The following is a 19,926-nucleotide window of genomic DNA, read 5'->3' on the forward strand; positions in this document are numbered from 1 at the left end:
AGTTGAGAAGCTTCGATGCATGTACTCCATAACGCGTTAAAAATAACGATTTAATCACACTTTCAATTCCAAGCAAGCGGGAACTTTTGTCAATGCATGATTTCCTGGTACATCCATTACACTGATGCACACATCACAGCTACAAAAATGTTAGAGTCGGAATAAAGCGCGTTCCTACGACTGATCATTTCGACTACCCGAGCGAAGCCTTGATAAAAGCATGGTTTTGTGCTCACTGAAAAGCAAGCAAAATTAGATGCATTACAGAAAGCTGACTTTGTGGCTCTTACTGGGGATCATTGGACTTCCGTGACCGTTAGTAATTCTAAATACATCTAATTACAAAATGTTCAATGATCACACTGTTTTAGCCTAATGTACAAAATAATTTTGGCTAATGTTACTCAGAGTTTAAAGAGTAAGCTGGTCAAATTACCTTTTATGTTTCTGACTTATTTTTTAAGAAGAAAACTGCACTTTATGGTGAAATTTTGGTTATTATTATTTAAAGACAATACTATTCTGAAAATGTACTTAAAGTACTTAAACTACCACTTTATTTTTAAGTCTGCCCAATTTTAACCAGGGATGATATTTTTGTTTCTGTTTTGAATTCAAATGCAGTTTAAAAGCTTTTTTTCAGAAATTAAAACAGCTTCAGTTTACAATATTCATGTCCATGTCTATTATTTGATTCTGTCGCCCACTAAAACCGTTTTAAATAAAAAAAAAACATTTGCGATTTGGGGCAAATTTACGTGCGATTACATACGATTAATCAAGATTAATTCTTACACAGCCTCTAATTAATTGGATTAATTTTTTAATCGAGTCCCACCCTAATATATATATATGTAGATTTGTATATATATGTGTATATACAGTATATATGTAGATATGTATATGTTGTATATACAGTATGTATATATGTGTGTGTGTATATATACAGTATGTGTATATATATGTATATGTATATATATGTATGTGTGTATATGTATATATATATAACTGTATATATATATGTGTATAGATGTTTATATATATATATATATATATATATATATATATATATATATATATATATGCCAGCAACACTCATGACAATTACAAAACAATTACATTGTCAATCATGTTACGTTATTATTAAAATGTTTCCTTTTCTTTTTACTTCTCCGCTGCCAATCGCAGGTATTTTGCTATATATATATATATATATATATATATATATATATAAATAGATAGATATGACAACAACACTCATATCAATGACAAAACAATTACATTAACAATCATCTTACGTTATATTTAAAATGTTTGCTTTTCTTTTCATAACTTCTTTAACACACTACTTCTCAGCTGCGCTGGTATTCTACTAGTATATATATATATATATATATATATATATATATGTATGTATGTATGTATGTATGTATGATGAATGCAGAGATAAAAGTTGCTAGTTTCAGTCCAAAAGATAGCAATATACAATTGAGAGATTACTGGTGAAGTGATTTAGATAAAAAAAAAAAATGGCTATAATGCTGGTGCTTGTGGGGGCAAGTGGATTTTTTTTTTTTTACTAGTTACAGATGGAACTTAGAGTATTGTGTAAGCTGCTTGTAATAACGATTTTTGAACAGAAGAAATCTGGTAGTGACCACAGGCAGTGATATGGTTACATATGTCTGTGTGTTTCTACTTACTGTTTTGTGCTGTAAATGTGTTGAAGTTAGTGAGCCTCACATCAGAAGCATTGTGTAAAGATAAATTGAATACTACCTTGCACCAACTGCATCTGGGAGAGGAACTGGATATATAGGTTAGTAAATGGATTTATACATTGAAATAAGTAACAATTAGGTGAGAGAGTGCAGTGGACAGGTAATATTCATATTTGCAGTTTTGTTTTAATTATTTGCCATATATTCCAGTTGCTTATAGCATTCTGTAGTTTGTTGCTTTGGATGGAATGTACAGTGGATCCGGAAAGTATTCACAGCGCATCACTTTTTCCACATTCTGTTATGTTGCAGCCTTATTCCAAAATGGATTAAATTCATTTTTTTCCTCAGAATTCTACACACAACACCCCATAATGACAACGTGAAAAAGTTTACTTGAGGTTTTTGCAAATTTATTAAAAATAAAAAAAAACAGAAATCACATGTACATAAGTATTCACAGCCTTTGCTCAATACTTTGTCGATGCACCTTTGGCAGCAATTACAGCCTCAAGTCTTTTTGAATATGATGCCACAAGCTTGGCACACCTATCCTTGGCCAGTTTCGCTCATTCTTCTTTGCAACACCTCTCAAGCTCCATCAGGTTAGATGGGAAGCGTCGGTGCGCAGCCATTTTAAGATTTCGTCAGAGATGTTCAATCGGATTCAAGTCTGGGCTCTGGCTGGGCCACTCAAGGATGTTCACAGAGTTGTCCTGAAGCCACTCCTTTGATATTTTGGCTGTGTGCTTAGGGTCGTTCTCCTGCTGAAAGATGAACCGTCGCCCCAGTCTGAGGTCAAGAGCGCTCTGGAGCAGGTTTTCATCCAGGATGTCTCTGTACATTGCTGCAGTCATCTTTCCCTTTATCCTGACTAGTCTCCCAGTTCCTGCCGCTGAAAAACATCCCCACATCATGATGCTGCCACCACCATGCTTCACTGTAGGGATGGTATTGGCCTGGTGATGAGCGGTGCCTGGTTTCCTCCAAACATGATGCCTGACATTCACACCAAAGAGTTCAATCTTTGTCTCATCAGACCAGAGAATTTTGTTTCTCATGGTCTGAGAGTCCTTCAGGTGTCTTTTGGCAAACTCCAGGCGGGCTGCCATGTGCCTTTTACTAAGGAGTGGCTTCCGTCTGGCCACCCTACCATACAGGCCTAATTAGTGGATTGCTGCAGAGATGGTTGTCCTTCTGGAAGGTTCTCCTCTCTCCACAGAGGACCTCTGGAGCTCTGACAGAGTGACCAGTGTTCTTGGTCACCTCCCTGACTAAGGTCCTTCTCCCCGGATCACTCAGTTTTTAGATGGACAGCCAGCTCTAGGAAGAGTCCTGGTGGTTTCGAACTCTTCCACTTACGGATGATGGAGGCCACTGTGCTTATTGGGACCTTCAAAGCAGCAGAAATTTTTCTGTAACCTTCCCCAGATTTGTGCCTCGAGACAATCCTGTCTGGGAGGTCTACAGACAATTCCTTTAACTTCATGCTTGGTTTGTGCTCTGACATGAACTGTCAACTGTGGGACCTTATATAGACAGGTGTGTGCCTTTCCATATCATGTCCAATCAACTGAATGTACCACAGGTGGACTCCAATGAAGCTGCAGAAACATCTCAAGGATGATCAGGGGAAACAGGATGCACCTGAGCTCAATTTTGAGCTTCATGGCAAAGACTGTGAATACTTATGTACATGTGCTTTCTCAATTTTTTTATTTTTAATAAATTTGCAAAAATCTCAAGTAAACTTTTTTCACGTTGTGTGTAGAATTCTGAGGGAAAAAATGAATCTAATCCATTTTGGAATAAGGCTGTAACATAACAAAATGTGGAAAAAGTGATGCGCTGTGAATACTTTCTGGATGCACTGTATGTGTAATATAATTTCTTTCATATAACGCTGACAGTGATATAAATATTAATTCTTTTATGGCACCCACAAGAAAAAAATATTGCTTGATATTTTTTTTTTTTTTGTAGTGTTATTTTAGGATTCAGCATTGAGATTTAAACCTATGACTTTGTACTTTCAAGCCTAACTCCTTAATTACCAAACCACATAGCCACACACACAGATTTGCTGTTCAATCAAGAGACACAAACACAAGTCTGAGAGAGACAGATGCTCAAGTAGGGGGTCCATTAACAACACAAACCATGAATTCTGATTCTTGCTCATCTTTTTCAAGTAAGGCTCATCTGTCAAAGAGTTCTTTTAAATACCTTAATTTTTCCCCTCAGATTTTGAAGCAGAGATCAGCAGATCTACAGATAACTGCCAGGGTGCAGTTCTCACCCACTGCCTACTCGAAAGCCTTTCTTACCAGTGATTACCGAATCCGTTCTAATGTTACGCCCACTTATTCAGTTCAACATCCCCTGTGAAAAAAGGACTTGTGCCTTGTGATATAGTCAGACCAAAGGGGACTTTTCGAGGTCAAATTGCATGGTGTATTTTTATCTTCTGTACAATGAAGGCATCTAGCCCTCTTATTCACCACCTCTTAGCTCACAAAGTAGGCAATCAAGAACAAAGAGAGACAAGGCCGTTTTTCTAAAATGATCGAGGTGCAGCATTAAGAAAAACCATGGGTAACTGATAAAAACTAATGACACAGCAGCTGATGCTGCATCAGCAAAACCACTCCTCTGAAAAGACACCTGTCAGAGTTATGAGCAACTAGTTCATCACGATCTGGCTCAGTGATTGCACCCATTTTACAGTTTGAGTCATGCCTGTTCATTTTCTATTACTTTATGTGTAAGTGAGATATTGAAAATTAAATCCATAGACACTAAGTGTAACCAGATGATGTATTGTACAATATTTTTGGCTAATTCCATGAAGTGCTACCATTAGAAAAACAAGGTGGAAGTTCTTTGTCATGGTTTTTTAATAACTTTCTATTGGAAAACATTTTTTTCTTTTGTTTTCCTCTTCAAGGACTTCCAATGCAGTGATAACATTTTTGACTAACTGCTGGGACCAAGTAAAATATTCCCATAAAAGGCTTGACATAGTACTATAAAAGCCTTCACTTCTAGAAATACCCAATTATAAAATGCCAAAGACCTTCTGAAGGTCATCAGTTCATTCTTTTACATCTTTGGCATGTGCATATGGTGGAATACCTAGCAAGCTTCTGAAATGCACATTCAAAAATTTTCATCTATAGTGAGTTTTTGAAGCTGCTTCTGTTCCAGGAGTCAAATTTAGATCTTTATACTATTGATTATTTCTCTGTCTTGATTTTTTTTGTGTGTTTTTTGGGCTTTTGAGTAATAATGTACCAATTTTACATTTACCCTTGTGTTATCAACTTATTTCCAAACCCTGTTTAATCTAGCTAATGGTTGCAGGGCCATGAGCTTACCCAGGGAACTTCAGAGAACTGGCCAAGTACCAACCATGGACAGCATGAAGTCCATCCCAGATCATAGCATGTCTGCATCAACAGACAAGTCACCTTTACCAGGCCAATTTAGAGCTGCCAGTTAATATATTCTGAGAACACCATAAAAAAAGAAAAAGCTTGTGCACGCAAAGAAAACCAGCAAACTTAAAACAGACAGTGATCTGCCTACAAACTAAACCCAGGTCCATAGAGTTGGTATACTTTACCTAACAAAAGGGGAATGATATCCTGAGAAATGCCCTTATCAGGTTATTCACTTGGGGAAACTTTACAATAATACATTCACCTTCTTACCCAATTTTGTGATGAAGTCCGCACAAAATATTACTGTCACATAGTTCACTTTCACCCGGAATATATTTAACACATCCTGTCTTAAGGCGGACAATCAATGCTATAGACCTTGACCTTCCTGTAAAGATACTTCATTATGTGAAATGGTACAGAGCCGTTTACCTTCAAATTATAAAACCGTTGAACATCCTCTCACAATGTCAATTATGTGAGCATATTGATGAATGTTCTTATGTATATTGTTTGTATTTAATTTATGATGTCATATTCTTAGTCTGTTGCTACTGTTATCAGTCTATAAGAGACATGCAAGTAATGTGCTTTCTTTGTGCTACATACTGTATATACATGACAAAGTTTGGCATGGGCTTGAACATTAGCAGAACATTCTACTCAAGAAAAAATATAAAATGTACTTATTTATTTTATTTTAGAAAATAAACTTTTTTCATACATTTTAGTAAATGAGTAGAATTTCATAATTCAAGTTTTATTAATCTCCTCATAAAGGGTGCAATCAACACTAACAATCAAAAGTGACACTTCAATGAGAGAAAAAAAGGTGAGCTATAAAGTACTGTTTGCAAATTTTATCCAGAATAAAAGAGAAGAGCACAGCAAATTCTTTGGAAAGGTTATGAAATAATTGTACACTTTTTGAAGCCAAGTTATACTGTACATAGACAGATACATTGCACAACATTACCTTTTATTTTGTAAAGTAAATCAAATAATGTTAAAGAAATTTCAGGTATCAGTAATTATCATTTGTGCTAATATACATCTTGTGGTTTTATTATGCTCTTAGTTGGTTGGAGCATTTTAAGTAGTATATTAACCTTGCAGAACAACTGTCTCTCTAAATTTCTTATTGTTGCTATTTTAATTATTTACATTTTTTGTGTACAGTTTTTAGATGTTAGTCAGATTTCATGTATGTGTGCTTTTTTTAAAAAGCATACATAATTGTAAGGTGAAGTGTGACTAATACATGAAAGACATAGCAGTATATAATAGTGTTGGTTACGTAACTTAATTTAATGATCAATAGGACAGTCTTAACCTAAACTGAATGCAGGCCTATCATAGTATGTCTCCCAGTCAACCAACATTTTTAAAGTGAAGTAACCTAGCATTTTTTCTTTTTTTTTTTTTTCTGCCGTGCCAGTTGTACAAAGAAAGGTAACACAGCAGACACCCTAAATTCAGTTTGAATTATGTACTATAGGCAGGGTATATGCAACACTTGAGCCTAATTTGGTTCTGGGATTTGGTGTTTTCTGTGTTTCGTGTGTGTGTGTGTGTACAAGAGAGAGTTTTTCCTTTTGTGTATATTTCGTTTTTCAAAACATAATGTCAGGATAACTAGCTTCTGGCTAATGTGTGATTCAACAGTCAGAATAATCATCCTTTTGGGTTCTGTGCTCCATTTAGATTGCCTGCAGATTTAATTATGACATGCTGGATATACCAGTTCTAATATTACTCGAGAAAATGGAATTATGTATCAGAAAAGGATAGAAGGATGGTACAGTCTCCAAAAAGTCTTGTCATACACCAGCATTTCTCAACCTTTAAGTATTTGCGACCCGAGTTTTCATAACAGTTTTAATCGCGCCCCCCCCCAACATTTTTTTGAAATGTAGATGCATATTTTATTATACCTACTTAACTTTTATTGACATTTATCTAACTATATTTATTCTAGTATCAGAATGTAGTTTAAAGTAATTTGTTTTGGTTTCAACAGATGTTTTTTTCATATCTTTGATTCTTGTTTTCTTTTTTTCACATCTTCGTGTCCCCCCTTTTTGTTACTTTGTGCCCCCCTAGGGGGGCCCACCCCACAGGTTGAGAACCACTGTCATACACAATGATACAGTATGTTAGGAAGAAGATCAGAACCGAACAACAATAACCAGGGTTCTGACACATGAAAAGAACAGCAACAGATTTGACCATTGCTGCCTTTTAAGTTATATAACTAGTTTCAGCTTAAACTCTGGCTGCCACAATCCTGTGAATGAAAAATGTTTCATAATATGAATGTATGGACATTTGAAAGGGGTCGAAAATGCAAACTTGGCAGCAGTATTAGCAGGCAGTATATTAGGCTATGTAAAGCAAAACATTGACACTGGGCAAGGAAAAACAAAGTAATGTTATCAAAGAAATAAAATTTCTTTCAGACTATCATGATTGGGTGCAGTTTTAGTCTTAGAACTTTAGGACTATCATAAGTTAACTTTATACTGCTTAGAGTACAACACAGCTTTGCAGTGAGGTAGACTTATTATGAATAGTGCTACTTCACTTTTCAAGAAACTTGGGCTCAAATCCCAGCCCCATTACTGTTTGTTTGAAGTTTGCACGTTTTCCATGTGTCTGGTATTTCTCCAGATATCCCCTAAATGATTTGTGTTTTGCTGATTGGAAACTGTAAACTTGCTCAGTATGAATGAGCACTAGCTCTGACACCCATAATAAATTCCTTCCCTTTTGTTAGTGGCTTCAGCCCCTCATGAGACTGTAATGGGTTAAGCAATTTGGAAATGAATGTGATGTTATAAAATCATAATGGAATGTGATCTACACCTTAATTGCACTTAACTGTACTGTTTATTCTATTTTATGTGAGCTGCATTGTTTAAGTGTAGCAAGGTGCATGTCTTAGGAGCTATAAATTAGTTACATTTTGGGCATACTCCACTATATTAGAAGCTGCTTAAAATTCACCTAGTCTTTATTTTTTGTGTGTCTTTAAGGTGAATCTTATCGCAAAATGTTTTGGTATCGTGGCACACTACATCTTCTTAACCCAAACACTCCTCTTTAGTGTGGACCTGTTTGAAGTGACTTTTTGACTGTCTTAATATGCCAGCAGCAGGGATATTTCAGCTAGCATCAGCCATGTGCTTGGAGCAAATATGTGCCAATGGAATAATATCTGCTGCCATTCATACTCTTTTTTTCCTCCAGTGTGTGAATTGCACGATTTGTTTTTAGATCTTTTTTGTTTTTTAAATTGTTTTAATCTGTATCGTCTCTTACAGGAAACAGCATCTCTTGTCATGAGGCCAGCCCATGACCCTCCCAGGGGGAGTGAGGAGGGTGCTAGTGTTAGAGCCGCATTGCCATGGAAACCACACTAATCTTTTTTTGATTTCCTAAAAGTGCTTTTCTTTGAAAAAGTGTTATCTTGTGTGGGCAGATGAACTTCACAGATGCAGAAGCAGGTGTCTAAGTCTCCCTGTTGTTGGTTGTTGCTTCATTTTATTCATACTTCCTAAATACAATCAATTTAAATCTTAAAAAAAAAAAAAAACTGTTTCAACAGACAATTAAAATTAAAGACTGATAAGATTTCATCAAACAGCAAGCAACTATACCAGTTTGACCAAGGCCCAAGTGGCAATGTGGAAACCTTGCACTTTACTAGTCTTACCAGTTCAGCTGTGGAAGGGCACCATTTTCTGTCTTTCTCTTTCTCTCTCTGTGTCTCTCGCATCATTGGTCATTAAGTAATGGCATTGTTAGTAATATGCTATTTTAACTTATGGTTTCTTGGAAATTATCTAAACTGTAATAAATAATCTGACATGGAATTTGTAAGATTTCAAAATTCAGGCTTCAGACCCTCTGGTATACCCAAAAAGTCATACTTTTTTTTCCCTCTTGCTGTGTTTTTCATTTCTATTAGTTTATTCCAAATGGATTTACTTTGTTTTCTAAGGGATTCCCTCATAGAAGGCATTATTTGTTCCAACCATTTATCACATGATATTAACATGTATTTCATTTCTTCAAGTTGGGCATCAAACAAATTCATTTGTCATTTTGCTCATTTCATTCTGATTTCAATTTTAAATGTCAATATTATAATTCAGTTTATCCACCGTACATTTGTAACATTTATCTGAATATATCTTTTTGCTCTTTAATTCCTGCTGAATATTATTCAAATTCTCTATCAACTTGATTATTAGCCTGCTTAAACCAGAAGACATAGTTGTATATTCTTTTAAGCAGATTTCTTACTTCTTGTTTCTCTTTCCTCTGCCTTGATACACAATGGGAGCTCTGCCACATATAGGTTATTCTGAATGAGTTGCTACTACAACTTCAGTAATTAAGCAGATCACAGCCTTCATTATACTGTTTTTGTGTGAACTGCTTTTTCTTCCACTGTTTTTTTTTTGTGAGGATGTTTATGAAGAGCTTTGCAAACAGAAAACTTGGAAACTAGAATTAAAATCAAGGACTGCCATCGTAGAGAGGTTGAATCCAGCCTGACAATGACCAAGACCAAACTTTTTTCCATGGGCTTTCAGAAGGTTTTGCAAACATTGAGAGAATAATTGTTATTCCATGCAAAAGAGAGTGGGGAGAGAGATTCACCTTAACAACCATTAAATATGTTGTTTATTTTTCAGTGGCATCTGCACTAGAGAGGACTATTTATAACCCTGTTAAATAAAGGTTCCAAGGCACAAGTATAAGAGAAGGTCGTTTTTACCCCAGCTGACCTGATGGTGCTGCTTGAAGTCAAAACTCACACAACAGGATTTGATTATGAAATGAACTGGATCAGAAAGTGCAAATTATTCAGCTGCAGTAGGCTGTGACTTTTAATCAAATGCAAGGGAATTGTCAGAATCAAGTAAACATATAGTGATCAATATAACTAATACTTTATCTGTAAAGTGTTGCTGAAGTTTTCTGTAGTTTAACTGTTTTCGCAATACAATTTTTGAATTATCTATTTCTGTCACTTATTGTATTTATCCAAGCTTATACCTTTTTATGGCTACTTTATTGTACTTGCTGGCTTACCATTAGTATAACATTATTATACAGGGTGAGCCAAAATGAAGTACCATATTTCTTATTGCACAAGGTATAGTCGGCCAAATGGGTAGGAGTGGGGGTCCTGTTGATAGGAGATCCTTTGTAGTTTTCAGTCGGTAACATGCCTTGGTCTGGTGCGCACCATGCTTTCACTGTCAAAGTGTTCTTTAAAAACTTCAAATCCATCATCACCACGCCACACACCTTCCAAACGCGCTTCAGCATTCCTCCTAACGGTGACGTCCCAAATTGGAAAACAGTTTTTCAGTGCGTGGCTAAATTTAGACAGACAGGTACAACAGATAATTTCCAGGCTGTCCTTGGACTCTACAAATGGCAAAAACAACCAAGCTGTGAGGGCATCAATTTTGTAGTCTTCTAGACGTTTAGCGCACAAACATGCTTCTGCCTAGGGCATTTCCAACACGTCTTTGAGGAGGATTTTGTATGAGGACCTTAATTTTCCATCCAAACAAAATGATTGTAGTGCAGGAACTCATTGAGAAAGACTGGGAGAGCCATAGAGAGTTGTGTGTGAACATTCTGCAAACCATTCATCGGGATGCCATTGTCCTGTGTTGCGACAAGGCACATTTCCATTTGAATGGTTGCATAAATAAACAAAACTTTAGCTATTGGGCTGAAACCAACCCTCGTGAACATCATCAGAGACCCATGCACAGTGAGTGTGTTACAGTTTGGTGCACCGTTACAGAATTTGGCATTGTAAGCCCTTACTTTTTTGAAGAGGGGGGAGCAATAGTCCCCATCACTTTAGAATGTTCCATTGAAATGCTAGAGAACTTTTTTCAGCCCCAACTGGAAGAAATGGATGCGGTGGATGCCTTGTTTCAGCAGGATGGAGCAACAGCTCATAAGGTGCAGAGATTCAGGCAAGGTTTGTGGGAGATATTTCCAGGAAAGCTCCCTACCGACGATGTTGGGTGGCCTTCACTTTCGCCTGATCTTGTTCCTTGGGATTTCTTCTTGTGGGGCTATCTCAACCTGAAGGTATACACACACTGACCTCAAAATCTTGAAGTACTCAAGGACGCTATTCGCCATGAAATCGCCGCTGTTCCCCTTGAAATGGCCGAATGAGTCATGTGAGCTTTCATAAATCGTCTTGAAGAGTGTCTCGCTAATGATGGCCACCACCTTGACGACATCATTTTTAAAACACAGTGGGGGAAAAAAATCAATTTTGTATATACTTCCTTGTGTCATAATGAAATTTATTTATTATCTTGTAGCATTTTTGTAGAATAAATATCTGAAATGCGGTACTTCTTTTTGGTTCACCCTGTATTACATTTTTGCAAGTATCAATTTGTTCAGCTTAACATGAGCAGTAGAATGGAACATACAGTACTGTAGAATTTGAATGTTTGAGTGAAGTCAAGCAATACAATAATATGAATTGTTTATAAGTTCAGGTTGTTGTAGTTTAGTTTATTTTAGCTTAACTCCAACAAAACATTACTAGTTTGTATTTATATTTATTTCTGTATTTGTTGTTCTGTTTCTTTTGTTTTATTTTTTTTCATACCCCAGTGTTTTCAGTCTCACTGGCAAACTATAAGCTAATTTTGTTACTTACTAGAAATAATTTAGCATTTTTTATTTGCTACTGCTATTTTTTTATTATTATTATTTTATGTCACACTGTTTTATTTATGTCTTAACTGTTTCACTTTCTTTTTTTTAATCCTGTCTTTTGACTGTCCTATCAGGAGTATTTAGAAAAGTTACAATATAATGTTATCTGTAGTAACTTATTAGTCACTGTTGTTAATGAGGAAACTGTGTTGTGGGCATGGTATCATGCTTTACATATGAGAAGGCCAAGAATTTAAGATGTTTGATCTTACCCAGAGGCAAGACTTGGTATGGGTTGGAGAGAGAGAGAACAAGCAAATGATATTCTCAAATGCAATGGCTGTTTTCTAATTGTAATATTGTTTATTAGTTGTAGGGCTGGGCAGTAAAAAGTGTAGAATTTTTCATTTTCAGAAAAAAACCTCTTCTCTCCTGTGTAGTAAATCAAAAAAAAAAAAATTAAAATTATACTGTTTATACATTAACATTTTTAAGGTGAAATATTAAAGGTCTCGACCATGAAACTAAAAGGAAAAAGTTTTTCACACCTCAGTCCCTTGAAATCGGGTATATTTTACTGGGCAGCTAATTGTGCTACTCAAGATGAAGCACATTTAAATAGCAGGGATTAATTGTAGATGAAAAGAGATTGGAGTGGTTAATTGTTTTGTTTTACTTAAAACAAGAAGATCTAAGCAGTTAAAATTCTGATTCACAGAGCAATCATTTTCTATCTAGTAGGGTGATAGTACTGTATTATTAACGTTGCTGTATTTTGAAGGTGGGGAACTGAAATGAAGGTAAGAAAATAACAATCGATTATATACAGCGAAATTGTATACACCTAAAAGTTTCTAGTGATCATTTCTGATAGTTCTCATAAGCTTATAAAGGCATGGGGTTTTCATTATATGTTAAAATCTAACCTAGACAGTGTGGAGTAAGATACATGAAGCAGATAAAGTTTTGGTTTCCCAAAAGAGCTCCCTGTTTAATTTTATGATAAATTGCAATTCAAAAAAAAATTTGGCAAGGTTTCATTCAGGTAGGTCTCTCCTCTTTAGTAGCAGGTTTTAGAGTGAACTGAGACTTCCAGTGGCAGAGCTGTTTAGTAGTGGATTGACTAAAAGATGCAGGTCTTCCAGAGGTGGGGTGGAAGTGCCATCACAAGTTTTCTGTTGTGTCCTTCTCCATTCTAAAGGTGGGGGAAAAAACCAAGATTAGAGACTATGCAAATCACTTAATCTCCCACGCACAGCTTACTTCCAAGAACCCATTGGACACTCACTAAGCATGTATGTTTGACAATATGAAATGAATACCTTCCACATGTACAAATGTTGCAATAATCTTACATTTCAATTAACATTTTGACTTTTCAGACCTATACAGGGTGGTCCAGATCTAATTATGCAGATCCAGATCGTCTGGATGACTTTGATTTATGCTGGGACAATTCCAGTTCGGTGCGAAGACGATTCTTCATGTCGTCAGTTCTCACACTTCTCAATGGTCCGGGATTTTTTGGGTGATTTTCTACGTAATTAAGTTAATAAGTTATAGCATAATGAAAATTGCATAATTACTGTAGATCTGGAACACCCTATAGATGTCTCTGTACACTTTTGAGGCATTATTTCTTTCTTCAGTAGCACAGGAGAGGCTTAGTATTTGTATACATTTTTTTGTGCTTTATTAAACCATGTGAACATATTGTGATTATCATGTTGGATCATGCTCCTTATTTTTAAAATTGAAATCACAATACACTACTGATGCAACTTATCACTGGCTATTAAACCTATTAATATTAGTGGACAAAGACATTTAATTAATTTCTTCTCAGAGTGATTTTTTAATAGCGGTCAATGCAACTCCAGAATACTGTATTTATGAGAACACTTTAGGAGACACTTAAAGCATAGTTAAGAAGGCAAATAGTTTCAAATGTCTCGCATATAAATAAGTTACAAATTAGAAGGTCATCAGAACCGGTTGCTGAGATTTCTATGGATAATAAAGAATATGCTGCGAATTCACCTAATAACATGCTATATGAATAACAAGTGTGATTGAGAACAGAGTTCAATGTTCTATTTTTTTGTTCACAGAATTTTACTCTTTATTAATAAATACAGTACATAAATAGGATGTGCAGAATGCAGTTAAAGTGGTTAATAATGCAGTAGGAAAGAACGTTAGTTACCATAAAGTAAAAACTAATATTTAAAGACTATTGTTAATTCTCTATAAACATCACAGTACCATTTAAAAAGAATCTCACAAAAAACAAATTCATTTTTGAAACAATTTTCCCAATAAGTTAACTGTTGCAACTTGATGTTCTGCTAGATGAAATTCAAGAACTTGTACATTTTTTTGTGAGACAGCAAACCTACTGGTCCAGTTGAATTTTATAATATATTAACTGTTAATGTAGTTCCGTTAATGCTAGCCATGTTTGAGGAAGCCAGAGAATGTTCCATGCTACCCCACACTCTACACATGGCATCACATAGGGACTTTGCAAAGAAGAAGACGACAACTCTTAAATGCAAATCTTACAGGCCAATTTTGGTATTAAATAATGATGTTAAGATATTGCTGGACATTTTAGAATAGAGAAAATACAGTATTCCCTCCAGTAATATCATTTTACCATACTGGATTTGATGAATGCAGACCTCTATTGTTCGATCTCCCTTGACTGTTTAGTGTACTATGTACCCTTTCAGTTCTTGATCTTCCAGAGATCTTGCTAGCTACAGATGCAGAAAAAGCATTTGATAAACCCAAAGGAGGATTTCTCTTTACTATAATTTGCAATTTTTTTTATTTTTGTGGGTAACCATTATAAGTTACAGTAAGTGTAGTTAACAGTTCAGAGGGAAGGGTAGCTGCCAGGTTAGTATAAAAAATATCCAGGGAAGAAAAATGACAAAGCCATTGATTTTCTGTGTAGTGAATTGGGTGGTGGATTTGCATTATAGGAATGACTTGCAATGGAATGTTGGTACTGCGTGGGATTAGTGCCTGGGATAAGTTATTGCAGTTTCATAGTAATTTTGCTGGTTTTAAAGCATGCTTTCATAGGCTACTGTGCCAGGATAGAATTTTCAGTGAAGCATATACAGTATGGACAGGAAGTATTCAAAAGGTTCAAGATCACTCTTAGGCTTATCTACCACTTCTTATAGATAATGATTCTGGCGTTGATGGTACTGGTGTTCTACTGATCCTGTGGTATGCAGTGGCCTGTTATATTCAGTCTCTCATCTATCCTAAGCATAATAAGAGTGACATAGTGGAAGCTGCTGATTGTAGTAGAAGCAGTACACCAGTTCAGATATTATCTCTGTGGCCCTTCTAATCGTTGTGTGCATTGACCACACAATGGACAACAGGAGAAGGGGTCTGCGGAGTAACAGAGGGAGGGGCGGTGTTCCATCCATCCAAAACTCTGGTTGTAACCCGATTTGGTCGTAAACCGAAGTAATTTCCCCCATAGGATTGTATGTAAATGCAATTAATCCGTTCCAGACTGTATGAACTGTATGTAAATATATATATTTTACGTTTTTAAGCACAAATATAGTTAATAATACCATTGAATGCACAGCGTAATAGTAAACTAAATGTAAAAACACTGAATAACACTAAGAAAACCTTGAACAACAGAGAAAACACTGCAAGAGTTCGCGCTATAGCCTTACGACTTAATAAATAAACAACCAAGAAATGTAACATTGCAACAATGCACTCGCGCGCCTGTGTGTGTGTGTGTGTGTCTCTCTCTCTCTCGCGGGCCTGCATGTGTGTGTGTGTGTCTGTCTCTCGCGTGTGTGTGTGTCTCTCTTAAGCGCGCACCTCTGTGTCTGTGTGTGTATGTCTCTCTCGTCTGTGTGTGTGTGTCTGTCTGTCTCTCTCTCTCTTGCACGCCTGTGTGTGTGGGTGTCTGTCTGTGTCTGTCGCGCGCACGCGCGCCTTTGTGTGTGTGTCTGTCTCCGCGCACCTTTGTGTGTGTTTGTGTCTGTCTCTCACGCGCCTGTGTGTGTGTGTGTGTCTGTCTCTCGCGCGCACCCATCTGTTTGTGTCTCTCTGTCTGCACAGGGAATGCACAGGAAGAGACTGAACACGTGCCGTGTGGCCCCGCGCATGCGCACTTCACCAGAAGACACACACACGGACACCTGGATGCACGCAGGGGTTTTATTAAAGAGGATATATATATTGTGCGACTTGCCCGGACACCATCAGACAAACACTGCATCTTTATAAAAGATTTGTTTATTTTCTTCTCCAACACACAACAGTCCCGCACACCACACTGTGCTTCTTGCCCCAATCACCCTTCTCCTGGGCCTTTCTCACTCTGTCCCTTGGACCGCCTTTCCTTTCTCCACGGGAGCCTCGTCCCGCTCCCACTCCCGACTCTAGCTCCCAGACTGTAGGAAGGCGGGTCCTTTTATTTTCACCCAGATGTGCTCCAGGTGCTCCCTCCGACGTCACTTCCTGGTGTGGCGGAAGTACATCAGTCCCGTGCCCTCTGAGACTCAGGGAGCCCCCTGGCAGTGGCCACGGGTCCCAATAGGCGTAAGCCTCCTTGCTCTTCTCCCGTGGTCCTCCTCTGATCCAGGACGGTTGCTCCCTTGTGGCCTGGAGAATGTACATGCCACCTTCCGGTCCTTCCAGGTGTCCTGGCCGGGTCGGAGCCCCAGTGACTCGCCATTTTATATATATATATATATATATATATATAAATAAGAGAGAGAGAGATATATATGTATATAATACCGGTATATCATACTTGGTATTGGTTGGCTCCGCCCTGTTGGCTTCCAGGGATGCCACCAGGGGGAGCTGCAGAGCCCTACTCTGGGCTTCTGCCACATCTGGGAGTAATTCCAGACATCCCTAACGAGCCACCTGACATTCTGCATGTTTTGGTTGTAACAGGTAGTTATTCGTGCTACTGTGTACTACCTTTCTATCAACTCAAACCAGTCTGGCAATTCTCTAACATCTGGCATCAACAAGGACTGCCATTCACTGAATATTTTCCCTTTTTTGATACCATTCGATGTAAACCCTAGAGATCATCCATCCATCCATGTTCTAACCCCCTGAATCCGAATACAGGGTCACGGGGGTCTGCCGGAGCCAATCCCAGCCAACACAGGGCACAAGGCAGGAACCAATCCTGGGCAGGGTGCCAACCCACCACAGGACACACACAAACACACCCACACACCAAGCACACACTAGGACCAATTTAGAATCGCCAATCCACCTAACCAGCATGTCTTTGGATTGTGGGAGGAAACCGGAGCGCCCAGAGGAAACCCACGCAGACACAGGGAGAACATGCAAACTCCACACAGGGAGGACCCGGGAAGCGAACCTGGGTCCCCTAACTGCGAGGCAGCAGCGCTACCACTGTGCCACCGTGCCGCCCCCTAGAGATCATTTTACATGAAAATCCCAGTAGATCAGCAGTTTCTGAAATACTTAGACCAGCCCGTCTAGCATGAACAACCATGTCTACTTCAAAGTCACCACCTTTCTTCCCCATTCTGATCCTTTGTTTAAACTTGACCAGATTGTCTTGACAATGTCTATATGCCTAAATGCATTGAGTTGCTGTCATGTGGTTGGCTGATTAGATATTTGTTTTAACAAGCATTTGAACAGGTGTACCCAATAGTGACTGGTGAGTATGTATATGTGTGTGTGTGTGTATAATATAAATACTACTGGTCAAAACCTCAATTTTTCTTAGGATTTAATAAGTTGAAATGCAATGAATGACCTAAAATAGCAGAAAAGTAAGTGGCAAACTGCCAGAGGTTTAAATTTAAAGTTTAGGTTTGCAAAAACAGAAAAAAGGAAATAGCAGCAGAATATTACAAGTGGACTTTCTTAAGGGAACAACTAATAAGTAAAGTACATTAAGCTTTTCAAGTTGAAGCAAACAAGAAACCCTCATATGTATGTATGTATGTATGTATGTATGCACAGAAAAGTCCTTAGTTACATAGAACTTCTGATACAGCCAGTTAATCAATGGCAGTATAACTGAGGCCCACTGAGTTTTGAGTATTTCCTGGGCGAAGCTGGGTAATACAGCTAGCATGTAGTAAAATACAAAAGAAATAATAAAAATATTTTAAAATAAGTTAGCTAAAACAAAGATTACAATATTCAAAGATTAATAAATGGAGTAAATAAAGACAGCATATTAGCAAATAGCAAAGCAACCTTTTGAGTTTAAACAATTAACAAGTGTAAAATTAATGGACACTACTAAAACTTGAAGAGAGCATTTGTAATTTTCTTTCTTTTAATTTATGAGCACCCAAAAAAAGTATTAACCAAAGACAAATATCTTTTTCAGTAATCATAGCTACATTGCTTCCTGCATTTGTTTGTGGTATAGGTTCCAGGGTGATTTTTCTGTTTATTTTCTTCTTATTGCCCTGAATGGATTTTCATTATCTTATGCTTGCTGTTCATATTACTGAAAATGTGTTCTTGTGTTAAAACTTCTAAGTCTCCTGTCTCTTCTCAGGGTCCTTGACTGATTCAGCCCACATCAGGGATTCCTCTCTCTTCTGTTATACATTGGCTGGACATATGAAACAAATTTTTGCCTGGTAACTTTTTCTATTTTTGCTCCAGTGTACTTATTCATAATAATGTACCACTTATAATAGACAGTCCACAGAAAACACAGCTCACAATACAATTACTGCCTTCATGAAGCACCATAATACAGTTACCAGGGAATATAGGGAGAAAACATAAAATCTGTCCCTCTTCTTAGTGTCGAACAAACCCCTCCCCACTCCCCCACCCACAGCTCTTCAGTACAGACCTACCCTGAAACCAAACTGTGGCACTTACCTGAAGTTCTGGTAACTGAAGTGTGCATGTGCACTAGCGCCTGAGACAGGACTTCCCCACACAGTGTGAGAAACCATGGGGTGTGTAGGAGTGGATAGGTTAATTCAGAAGACTTGATCCAGCATATTCTGTTGATACTTGCTCCCTTCTTCTTCAGCATTGACCATCTGTATGCTTGATTGTTAACAGTATTTAAACTATTAATAGTAAAGAATTTCTGGTCTTAATAATTTGGCTTCTCTGGAAATTGTTTAATATAACTGTTCAACGATGTGGTGTTATGCAGTTATCCCTTTCAAGATGTAGAGAGGATTCCTTCAGAATAAATAAATTATATTGTCAAGCCCAAATTTCTGAGTCAAATTCTTCCTTGAATTCCCCAAGAGCACACACTCTGCAGCAAAAGAAACCTCATACCCAGCTGGGTTATGACCATAAATAATGCAGTAGCTTTGTCATCATTCTCAGCTAACAGATTTAATTCAGCGATATCTACAAATGAAAGTGCATTTCCTTTCAAGCTACAAATAATAAAAATACCCTTGGCATGAAATGGCAAATGAAATCGCAGAGTGCTGGAGGAAAGTCCCTAGATTTATTTGTTTGCACAGCAAATTTGTAAGAAATACCTAAAGTAATTGCCTAAGCTTGTTAAAGAATAAATCTATATCTGAAAACATCTAGAGACCAATACTTTAATCTGTCTCAACTACAGCAAACCACCCCTTAATACTTAATACCAACCGCTACAAAAAGTCTGAATTTTTTTGTATACTGCCTTTCATATCTATCAGACTATTTATCCGATTTCATACTTGCTTATCCTGTTTAGGGTCATGGAGAGCTGAAGCCTAGAACTGGCATAATGCAGGAAACCACTCCAGATAAGGCACAAGTCCATGACAGGGCACATTCATACACATATTCACTCATGCAGAATCAATTTACAGTTTCAAATTAACAAATGCATGTTTCCTTGAGAGTTAGGTGGAAAACAGGAATAACCAGGAAAAATACATACAATCACAGACTTAAGAGAATGTAAAATTCAAACAGATGGTACGCTAGCCAGAATTGAAGCACAGGAACGTAGACTTACGAGGACACCAAGCTATCTATCTATGTATCTACCTATCTGTGTA

General features: G+C 37.3%; 1 long non-coding RNA gene across 1 annotated transcript; it reads right to left on the reverse strand.

Moving 5' to 3' along the window:
• Positions 1-12,842: 12,842 nt before the first annotated feature.
• LOC120535409 lies at positions 12,843-19,522 on the reverse strand. Its single transcript, XR_005634897.1, has 2 exons — positions 18,785-19,522; positions 12,843-13,076 (listed from the first exon to the last, which is right to left on the reverse strand). It is a non-coding gene; the product is annotated as an uncharacterized LOC120535409 (long non-coding RNA).
• Between the last annotated feature and the right edge of the window lie 404 nt (positions 19,523-19,926).

This window comes from Polypterus senegalus, chromosome 1 (assembly GCF_016835505.1).
Source record: "Polypterus senegalus isolate Bchr_013 chromosome 1, ASM1683550v1, whole genome shotgun sequence".
In the NCBI taxonomy this organism is placed as follows: domain Eukaryota; kingdom Metazoa; phylum Chordata; class Cladistia; order Polypteriformes; family Polypteridae; genus Polypterus; species Polypterus senegalus.